The sequence below is a fragment of the Microtus ochrogaster genome, chromosome 15, assembly GCF_000317375.1.
Source record: "Microtus ochrogaster isolate Prairie Vole_2 chromosome 15, MicOch1.0, whole genome shotgun sequence".
Taxonomy (NCBI): domain Eukaryota; kingdom Metazoa; phylum Chordata; class Mammalia; order Rodentia; family Cricetidae; genus Microtus; species Microtus ochrogaster.
In genome coordinates, this window is record NC_022017.1 from 19,305,338 (window position 1) to 19,316,009 (window position 10,672).

The 10,672-nt window shown below is 44.0% G+C and overlaps 1 protein-coding gene across 1 annotated transcript in view; it reads right to left on the bottom strand.

Annotated features, from left to right (window-relative positions):
* Nucleotides 1-2,828, bottom strand: part of Cntn1 (contactin 1) — a 283,386-nt gene extending 280,558 nt beyond the window's left edge. Inside the window, exon 1 of the mRNA XM_005354313.3 lies at nucleotides 2,692-2,828. The gene's annotated coding sequence lies outside the window, so the exon portion shown is untranslated. The remainder of the gene's footprint in view (nucleotides 1-2,691) is intronic.
* Between the last annotated feature and the right edge of the window lie 7,844 nt (nucleotides 2,829-10,672).

Consider the following 10,672-nt stretch of genomic DNA (forward strand, 5'->3'; position numbering starts at 1 on the left):
GCCTGAAGATCAGAAACTAAAACAGCAGCCCTAGTCAGCCTTACAGAATAGGTAGTGGTGACACACACTTTTAATCCCAGTAACCACACTAGTTTGCCATAGAAACCAGGCAGTAATGGTACATGCCTTTAATCCCAGCACTAGAGAGCATTATACGATTGGAGGAGACAGCTCTCAGTCAGCCTCATTCTGAGGATTCCTGGAGGCAGAATTGCCGTTTTCTGGCTGAGGTAGAGGTAAGAGTCGGTAGCTGGCTGCTTTGCTTTGCTGGTCTTCAGGTTGAACCCTAAAACAGTCTCTGGGTTTTTAATAATCATGCTATAGATAATAAAACAGATAGATACATAAGGTTAGCCAGCATAAAACTAAGTGTGAGGAGGTCTCCACATGTGTTTCCAAAGAGACTCAAGTTATAGATTAATAGTCATAGTACCTCTATTTACCCAAACCTATTAAGTACTCACTCCCACAGTGGAAGTATGCACTTTTTTTTTTTTTGGTTTTTTGTTTCTTTGTTTTTAAGGCAGGGTTTCTCTGTGTAGCCTTCCTTGGCTGTCCTAGAATTCACTCTGAAGACCAGGATGGCCTTGAACTTATAGAGATCTGCCTGCCTCTACCTCCCACATAATGAGATTAAAGCTGTGTTCCACCAGTACCTAGCCAAGCACAGATTTTTAAGAGGAGCTTCAGGACAAACCTACGAGTCGACCCTATCACTCCTCCCTGGAATGCTATGAGGCTCACATTCTAAGAGACTAAAACACTCCACAAAGGAGATAGGCAGGCAGTCAGGGTGACAAAACTCAACACCACCAGCTCCCTCTGGAATATTGGAATGATATCTAGGAAACCAAAAATTAATTCTGAAAAAAATAAAGCAATAAATGAACAAATAAGTTGCACATCGTTGCGGATATCAACACTATTTAAATTTATTACAGCACTATTTAATTTATTACAAGGACCAATGACGATGGAATACCGCGGAGAGCACTGTCTGAAGAGAAGTTGCTTAGCATGTACACACAGCAGGCTTTGCTAAGACCAGAGCTAAAATTCGTGAATGCACACTGTTTGGTCCTTCTGATTCATGACAATGGAAAGGCTATTATCAGAAAATAACCCTGGACAATAATAAAAATAAATATATAAACATCTAAAAAGAGTTCAAATAAATCTGAAATATCATATCAGCACAGATTTATGTAAGCTGCAAGAAAAATCTGTTCAAGAAATTGTATCAAAACTACCTCCCAAGGCCCTACCAGAACCACAGTTCTGCATCCAGAAAAGTGGGTGGATCCTTTTCAGACCCCTCAGTGCAGCTAGCTATAAGTTACCACACAAATATATTTAATTCTAAATAATCAAGAAGCAAGCATGTGCACAACATTGTGCACCAATGAGTCAATGAAATAGTACAGAAAAGACATGCATTAGTGTATGCTACACTTCATGCTGCAATGGTCGATATGCACCAGACTCTGAAAAACGCGGGATAAGAACCAAGAATGCATTCAGAATAATTTTGGAATGCATTGATTTCTGTGCTTTAGCAAAACGTTATTCCATGTGGGGGCTTGTTACTCTGAGTTTCTCTTCCCTGGCTCTCCCCTTGGATGAAGAATCTGATTCTATTTCGCCCCTCCCACCCAGTGCTTGCCGATTGCCTGAGAAGGCCAAGGCAGCCCGCTCAGCAGCAAGGAACCCGGACAGGCTGCGCAGGAGCTATATATAGCTCTACCTTGGAGATGTGCATACACAGGCACACGTACAGATGCCCATGCTGGATTTGGCATGAAAAACAGGACAGCCAGAAATGGCTACACCTCTCACTTGCTTCTTTCCCACCCTTCCTTTTTTTTTTTTTTTTTTTCAGGAATTTTCCCAGCATGGTGTCTGATTTCCCCGCAATTCTTCTCCCGCCTGCTACCAGTAATCTGAAACCAGTAGGAATCGGCACTGGGCCAACACCTAGTTCCCAAATACGGTCACCCAGGAAGGATGCTTTAGGGCCCATCCTGACACAGTCATTTGACTAGATGAAGTGGTAGTTCCTTGTGGGAAACAGTGAGGCAGGCGGGAAGCTACCTCTCTGCCGTGCCCAGTCCGCAGCACCTCGTGGAGGGGAGACCCTGGCTTTTCCTCAGACTGGATTAATCAGAAAAAATGCCTGGATTCTTCCCAGTCCTCACGCCCAAGGGGAGCTAGTCCTTAGCCTGGGGACGCACCAGTCCTTGCCTCCCTTACTGCAAGTACCGGCAGCAAGAGCTGTTCTGGAGGGTACCCTGCAGGTGCGGGGGAGGGGAGCAGGCGGCGCCTGGCGTGCTGAGCAGTTGAGATGCAGAGAGGACCTGCGGTTCCGACAGCTGTCACGTCTCCACCCCAGGCCCCAACCTCTTAGACAGGGCAAACCCCAGGCCCGACCCCGCAGGCAGCCTCAATGACTACGAGCAAAGTTGCCCAGACGCATTGCCCCTCGGGCTCATCTCAGCAACCCTTCCCGGTGCTTTGCCCCGGCTCCAGCATCCGACCACCCCCTCCATCCCATCTTCTGATTGGTGTCATGGACGTTGAGGTGACAGCCACAGCGACCCCGGGAGCCGGGGTAAGCAGGGCGGGGCAGGGGCTGGGTGGCCCCTGGGAAGCATGCCTTCCCTGGCTCTGCAGAAGGGCGAGCCTGCCTCCTACCTGTTCCCCACTCCTGTCGCCGCTGCGCTGCCTGGCCCTACAGCTTTCCCGCTCCTGCCGCCGCAAACAGCTGGGAGCGCATCTCCCACCGGCGCCACTCCTCGCCTAGGCGGAGCCCACCCTAGCTACTTGACAGCAGAAGCCGGGGCCTCAGAGTGCAGTTATTGGGGCCGCAGGGAAAGGGAGGCGGGGACCGGAAAGAAACCTGCACCTTTGATTGGACAGAGGAGATGTCATTCTCAACTCCAGGCTTTCTGTGGACTCACAGCTTCTGAACCTTTGAAGTCCGTGGTTCCAAACCCTTCTGCTTCTTGGTCAGAGAGCTTTGGAGGAGGGAACCTGCTTTGAGGACCCATCAAAAAAGGCTCCAAGAGGGAGGAGGGAATCTGACAAAACCAGACTCCGGGAACTCCTGGAGATTTAACCAGGGATACCACCAGGGGCAAAGACTCTATATGGAACATGTACTTCAGTGAGGAACCAAAAAACAACATGCACAATTAAATGGAGAGAAATCACAGAAATATCAGAACTGAAGATTTTTGTCTCATTCCAGTTCCCAGTCATTGCCCAAATACGCCACGGAAGTTTTCCTTATATCAAAAAGCAGAAACTCTTTACTTCATGTGACGGAAAATAGTCCACATAGGGTTCAGTATTTTAAATGGGAAGACACTATAAAGCAAACTGTCAGAGTAAAGCAAATTGAGGCATTTGCCATTAGCAGTTCCATTACCAGCCAGTTCTTAAAATAATGGCCACCATACTGACTGATAACCCGTCTCATGTTCTTAAGACTGAATACACAAAACCGGACAGCTAGGTGATTGCGAGACTGCTTTTCAGAGGGCAGAGTGTCTTTGTGTGCCTATGTCATCTCTCCTATCTATCCAGGTAGAACCAGAAAGCTATGAAACCCTGAGGGACCCCTTAGTGGAAGACCAGGAAGAGACTGGAAATACAATTGAAATAGAGTGTGTATTCTCTCAGTACCTAATGAGGGAACAAGATACCCTCTTCCTCTTGAGAGCCCAATCTATCTTCCACCTCGGTAACCTAGCCATCCTAACGCATACTAAACATAAGTGAAAACTCATGTTCATGAGTTCGTGAACGGCTTGCCCCCTGGACTGTTGTTAAAAAGAAGGCTGGTGCTACAAAATGCTAAGTACAGACACCCAATATTCAAAGTTTTTAGTGCCATCAAAAAAGTGTCTACCTTGTATATTCTCTTCATAGCCCTGGAAGACTCCAGGGTTATAAGGAACAATAGATACATTGTTATTATACATACATACTGTGTATGCCCGGAACCCTCTTGCCACAGCTACAAGTGTCAAAGCCTCCAGAGTCATGTTTCCCCATAACATGCCTGATAGTCTTCTATCTTCATCTCCAGGACATTCCAGCTTTTCCAATGGACTGTGCAAAATTCTTGGATTACTGGGCACTTGTCCTGTGCCTTATTCTCTGCGTGGTGTACCAGAACTCGGGAAGAATGAGATGTAGATCTTGCAGAGGGAATCCAGGGGGACAAAATTAGCAAACAGCTTAGTAGGGAATGTGCTTTCAATATTAGTATCTCTCAATTGCTCAATAAATCTCAGTTAGCTGCCTTCCAATACACTCTCCTCCAAAAAAGAGAAAGCGTAGACTGAAATGAAAGGAAAAAGAAAGAAAGAAAAAAAAAACCCACCAAGCATTCAAGTTTACAAGAGCTGAACAGAATACTGAAATCCCCACCATGCCATCATCTTATCCTTCCATTCATTCCTTTAACGAGTGCTAGTTTTGTAAATATTGTGGAGGGTGAGATAAGATAAACAAGCTGTCATTTTTTCCCAGCATTTCTTGATTAATGAACATAAGTACATGCACACAAAGAATTATGAATAGCATTCAGATTATTTCTATCTCATCAGGCTCATGTACTTTCAAATAAAACAGACATTTTCCAGGTTTCGTAATGGCTTTTTGCAGAGAGCAAAATCTGTACATCTGTTCATGGCATACCTATATTTCTATTTACATAAAAACATGATCAATGCCTGCTGTGTAGGGGTTTGCCTTTTCCAAATCACTTTCTCGTGCTCTGTGCTGTCACAATTACGAGCTTAAGTATAATAGTCATACTTGCACAACAGGACTGGATACTCACACCCATAAACATCTAGATACAAGCCGAGCCTGGATTATAAGACTAAACCATCATTATTTTTTCCACTCCATAACTTTATCTGGTATGGGTCCTGTACAGCTCTTGCCCTTTCTCCTCCCAGAATCATCTGCATATTGAAGCTGTTTTTTTTAAAAAAAAAAAAAAACAATTAAATTGGCATATTCCTCTTGCCACATTTATAAAGCATATGAAAGTATGCGCTTGCATTAGAGAATATTCAGGACACAATCAGTTTCTAAGCTTGGGGTCTGCTTCTAGAGGCTGTAATCATAGCCAGTGGGCCTGGTATTGAGGCGTGAAGAAAGTTGAGAAGCAGTGAGGAGATATGTGGGCAGGTGGGCATTCATGACAGTTTCCCCACTGACTGAAGGAGGGAATTGTTATACATGGTCTGGATTGCCTCACCCTGGCAGCATGGTGGATAATATAGCTGGACATCTTTGGCTTTCTCAATGGATGATCCAAGCTAATAAGCAATCAGAGTTCCGCCTTCTCCTTCCTGGGACTTACCATTGCCCAACTGCTCTTGACTCTGCTGGGTCCCAACCCCACCCCAGGCCCCTCCATTCTTTCACACAGCATTGACTGTCATTCTTCAAGCATTCTAATTTCCTCCGCCACTGACTGAATCTCAGAGAGAGTTAAGGAAACCACAACAGCATCCCAGCTTTCTCCAGGGAGTTCTCTCTTCCTCTCTCCTCTGCTCCGCCCACCAATTCCTCACTTGGAAGCTTCCCAGGGGAGCAATTCCCAACACAGCCTGATGTGACAAAGGAGAGGGGAGTAGAGAAAGGCATGGTTTTTGCTTTTTTTGTTTTGTTTTCCCAATCAAAATTCAAGGCTGCACTCAGCACCTCGGTACAGCAATAGACATTCTGCCCACTGGTTTGAAGCGTCCTGCTGAACACGCCCTGCAGCATCTCCTCCGCCTGCAGTGTGTCTCAGCCCACAGCATCTCAGATCTCATCAGCCCACTGACCTAGCTTTTCAGAGCCAATTGGGAACTCCGCAAGGAGATACACACAGCAATCAGGAAGCATTCAACACAAAGCCAAGAGCAAACACATTCACACACTCTCTGTGAGTGTGAGGTGTTAAGGAGACAACACTACCAAAATGGTTTGCAAATACTTTACATTGGAAATTCTGTCAACAAGCCTCTCTCCAGGAGCCATTACAATTTTCCTGGAGATTAAGTGTAAGGTCACAATTCCTTTTGTTTTGGAAGTGACTGCTGTGTCCCCAAAATACAGGCTTTCAGAAAATACACCTGTTTTTATTACTAGAGGATTCTTACACAGCTGTCATTGTTTGACAATGATCTACTGATTTCTTTTTACTATTACCTCATATCTATAATAGAAATCAGTGTATAATGTAATAAAAATGTAACAAAAGATCTGTTACTTCTTAGTCAAATCCTTGTCCTCAAAAGTCTTTCAACTCATAGATCTAAAGGGAAAGGGCACCTGGGTAATTTAGTGTCAAGTTGTGGTTTTATTCTGTTGTTCCCCAATAGTTGGAGGTCAGACACTATTAACCAACTCCGACCCTCAGCCATAATAAATACACTCTTTCCCTCAATTTCAACTGCCATTTTCGACATCACACATCCTATTTTCAGAATAGCTCTTCAAAATAATGGCTACTTCTATCATCTGTAGTAGACAGAGAATTGAACATTAGGCCATGTGTCATTGTTCATTTTTGTGCTGCTAGCAGAATTCCTGAAAGTGGGCGATTTATGAGGAGCAGTATGGATGTTGTAAAGCCCAAACCTTGTATCTGGAGAAAGCTTTATGCTACATCATGCCAAGAAGGCATGAAACCAGCAAGAGGGGGAAGTTGCACGAACTAACCTTCAACTGAGCCCTCTTGCATTGTGACTCATCTTGTAGCTACAATAAAATAGCCAACAAGAGCAATGTAAGGACAACTGTTTGTTTTGGCTTGCAGTTTGAGGCTACAATCATTCCTGGTGAATAAGTCATAAGGACAGGCACTCAAGGTGCCTGGTCACATAGTTCCTCAGTACGGAAGCAGAGGACTCAGCTCATTTTCTGCTTATCCAGGCACAGCTCACAGAATGTTATCACCTATATTTTGGATGGTCTACCTACCCCAGTGAACCAAGTCTAGATAAGCTCCCAGATATTTGCCAGGAGATTTATTTCCAGAGCAATTCTAGATCCTGTTAAGTTGACAATCAAGACTGAGCACCACATCACTCCATCAATGACTGACCTAGTCCTGCAGGACAGTGTCAGTCCAATCCTGGGGGCTGCCTCTGAACACCATTGCCTTTAGTGGTCCTTAATGATTCTGTGCACTAGACACTGTGCTTCCAACACTGTGAATGTGGACTTTCTAACTTTCTATAAGCCATATTTGATTCTATGTTACTGTTTGCTGATTTTTATCAATTATTTGCTTTCTCTTGCTTACTTTTGATTTAATATCCCCTTTCTGTCCTCTTGAAATAGAACACATCACTGGATTTCAGTCTTCATTTTTGCAAAATATTTACCATCAGTGAAAGATTATTTTATTATTTAGTAATGTGTGTGCACATGTATGCATCTATGTGTGTCTGCATCTCTGTGTGAGTATGTGCACACATGTGTGTAGTTGCCTGTGGGGACAAGATACTCCCTGGACTATAGCTACAGGGAATTGTGAGCTGCCTGACGTAAGTGCTGGGAATTGAACTAGGGTCCTCTGGAAGAGCAACAAGTACTCATAAGCACTGGGCCATTGCTCCAGCCTCTAATTTCTTTTCAATATATCTAGAAAGATTTACTACATCTTTCTATACACATAAAAGAAAGAGTTGGTTTGGTAGTTATGGGTCCCAAGAGTTAGAGTTCATGATGGTGGAACAAGGTAGCAGCAGGCCAACAGCTGGATCAACAGCTGAGAGCTCACATCTGGAGCTGTATGCCAGAGGCAAAGATGTGTGTCTTAACATCAATTATTATTTGCTTCAAACACTTTCTAATCTCTTGTTTAGGGTTTGCTGTGGACTGCTGTTGTTTGTGGGTTATGGAGTGCTGGAGACTAAAGTTATGTTAGCTAGGCAAGTGCTCTCCCATTGACTATATCTGGAGCCCCATGTTTCTTCTTGACTCTAAAATAATTTAAAATTATATCACTTCATAAATGTTTACTTAATTACAGTTTACCCTTTGTTTTAGATTTATATATATATTTGTTATTATTAATTTTGTATACCAACCAAAGTTCCCCTTCTTTAATCCCTTTTGACAGAAAGATATCTTATAGATGTTTAGACTGTAGCCAAAATTTTCACCTTTTATATTTGCCCTCATAACTCTTGAAAATACAGAGAATCACCTCGAGTGACAGAAGGTGTCTGCTGTTGGAGCGCCTGGTTTATAAACTGTGACTATATATACTGTAGAAGAAAGAAAGGCCTTCTGGGAATGGGAGGACAGGCAAACGCAGGCAGGGGCTGAGAAACACCTAGTAAAAGACAATGGTGAAGCTGGGGACTCCACTGAAGCATTTTGTCTTCAAGACAGAGCCCAGGGTCTTCCAGGCAGAATGGCTAACTCTCAACCAACATTAGCAGTGACAACATCAAACGGGACAATCAACGGACTCCATATGATGACAAAGAAGCCCAGAAGAGACACCCAGAGAGAATCCTTGCATTCAGAATTCAAATTCTATCTCCATCTTAAACTAATGAACTACATAAAAGCAGGGCTTGCTCCTGGCAGTTCAGATGTGACCAAGGACTACAGCAGGCTGAAAAAAAAAATGATCTTCTGAATCGCTGAAACCTGTGACTTCTGCCTTCTCTAACAAAGTCTATGCAGGTGTGATTAATTTATGGCTCTTGAGATGGAAGATTATCATGGATTATCCAGCTGGTGGGCCCCAAACGCAATCACATGGATTCCTGTAAGAAGGAGGCAGAGAGGATTGTATTGCAGGGAACAGATGGCGGCATGAAGACGCAGCAGGAGATGTTTGAGGCGCTGGCCATGAAGACTGCAGTGTACAACCATCTGCCAGGGTCCCCAGCCACTGCCAGAGGAGGAAGCTAGGCAGGGTAGCTCCTTCGATTTTCAGGACAGCTCTGCTCCCACCTTAACCGTGACCCAGCTTTACTTAGACTATTCCAGGACCTTGTGAGAATGAATTGTTGTTGAAAGATTTTTGCCGTTTCCAATGAGCAAATTATTGTTTATTGTTGTATCGTAATGTGTTAGAGGAGGCCTAAGTACCTAATGTCAGCACTCAGATTCCAGCTGCCTGCGAAAACCAAGTGTGGGTGTATGCGGGTAAAAAAGTTAAGCTTCTGCTGAAACACAACAATATATATATTAATATGCCCTGGTAGCAGACACAAAAAAGAATACAGAATGCACCATCAACCATGTCTATAGCGCATATTTTAAATGATTATTATTTAAATCCAGTAATTTTAAATTACTGGCTTTAATTTCTAGGTATCTCCTCACCTCAGCAACCTAAGACAAACAGATTCAAAAGATTAAAACAAAGCAGGGAGATGCAATTCATACTTGAGCAAGAGGTCAGATACAATAAGCACAGGTCTTGAATGGTTGTCAGAAGTCTGCCTAAGGGCCAAAAGCCACTTGTGCCCATAAAAGAAGTTTTCCCCGTGGATGTTCTGCACAGGTAGCATCAGATTAGAGTCTGTCTCCTGGGCAGTGAACACAATGTAATAAATCATGTTCATTATAGAAAGTATGAAAAGCTAAGAGAAATGACATTCGGAAAGAGGCCTATTCAGATTTGGGAGTTGCTATTGGATACTAGATTTCAAGGCTTTTGTGACTTTTCCAAGTTTTGGAGTGTAAGGCTGACTAGTTCCAGTTAGAAGCCGGGTTACTTCATCACTCGCTCCAGCCTCCTCCACTGCAGTTAGGACATATTTATTACATGTTCAATATTTGTTTCTCTGAAGACATCCCTCGTTATAAAGACATGTGGGACTTTGTTTGTTCCCTGAGACCTTGGAGCCTGGGATTCCCTCTGTCTACCTGTTTCTAGATTTTAAGTCCCACTGTATATCAAACTGATTTCCTTATTAGCTGCTCCATCTTCACTTCCTATGGTGAGCCGACCCTTGGCCATAAAATGTATACACAAAACATTTAGGAACCATATAAGACATAGACAAAAAGATCAGGCACCAAAGCAAAGCAGAGGAGCCATGGTGCCGGGCTTTCCACCTTTACGCCTGCTTATTTTCAACCCAGAAACTTCCTTCTCCCTCCACCCACCCTGTTTACAGTCAGATGCACTCCTCCTTACCCTCCAACACTTGTTCAGCTGGTACTTCTCACATCTTTCTCTTCTCTCTCTCTCTCTCTTTTTTTTTTTTTTTTTTTTTTTTTTTTTTTTTTTTCGAGACAGGGTTTCTCTGTGGTTTTGGAGCCTGGTCTCGAACTCACAGAGATCCGCCTGTCTCTGCCTCCCAAGTGCTGGGATTAAAGGCGTGCGCCACCATCGCCCGGCTATTAAATGTTTTTTAATTAAAAAATTTTTGCCTCCTCCCAACCTCCCTTTTCCCTCTCCCTCCCCTCACTCTCCACACCCCTCTCCCCTCCCCCTCTCTCTCCAGTCCAAAGAGGAGTCAGGGTTCCCTGCCCTGTGGGCAGTCCAAGGTCCTCCCCCCCTCCATCCAGGTCTAGGAAGGTGAACATCCAAACAGGCTATGCTCCCACAAAGCCAGTACATGCAGTAGAGTCAAAACTCAGTGCCATTGTCCTTGGCTTCTCAGCAGCCCTCATTGTCCACCATATT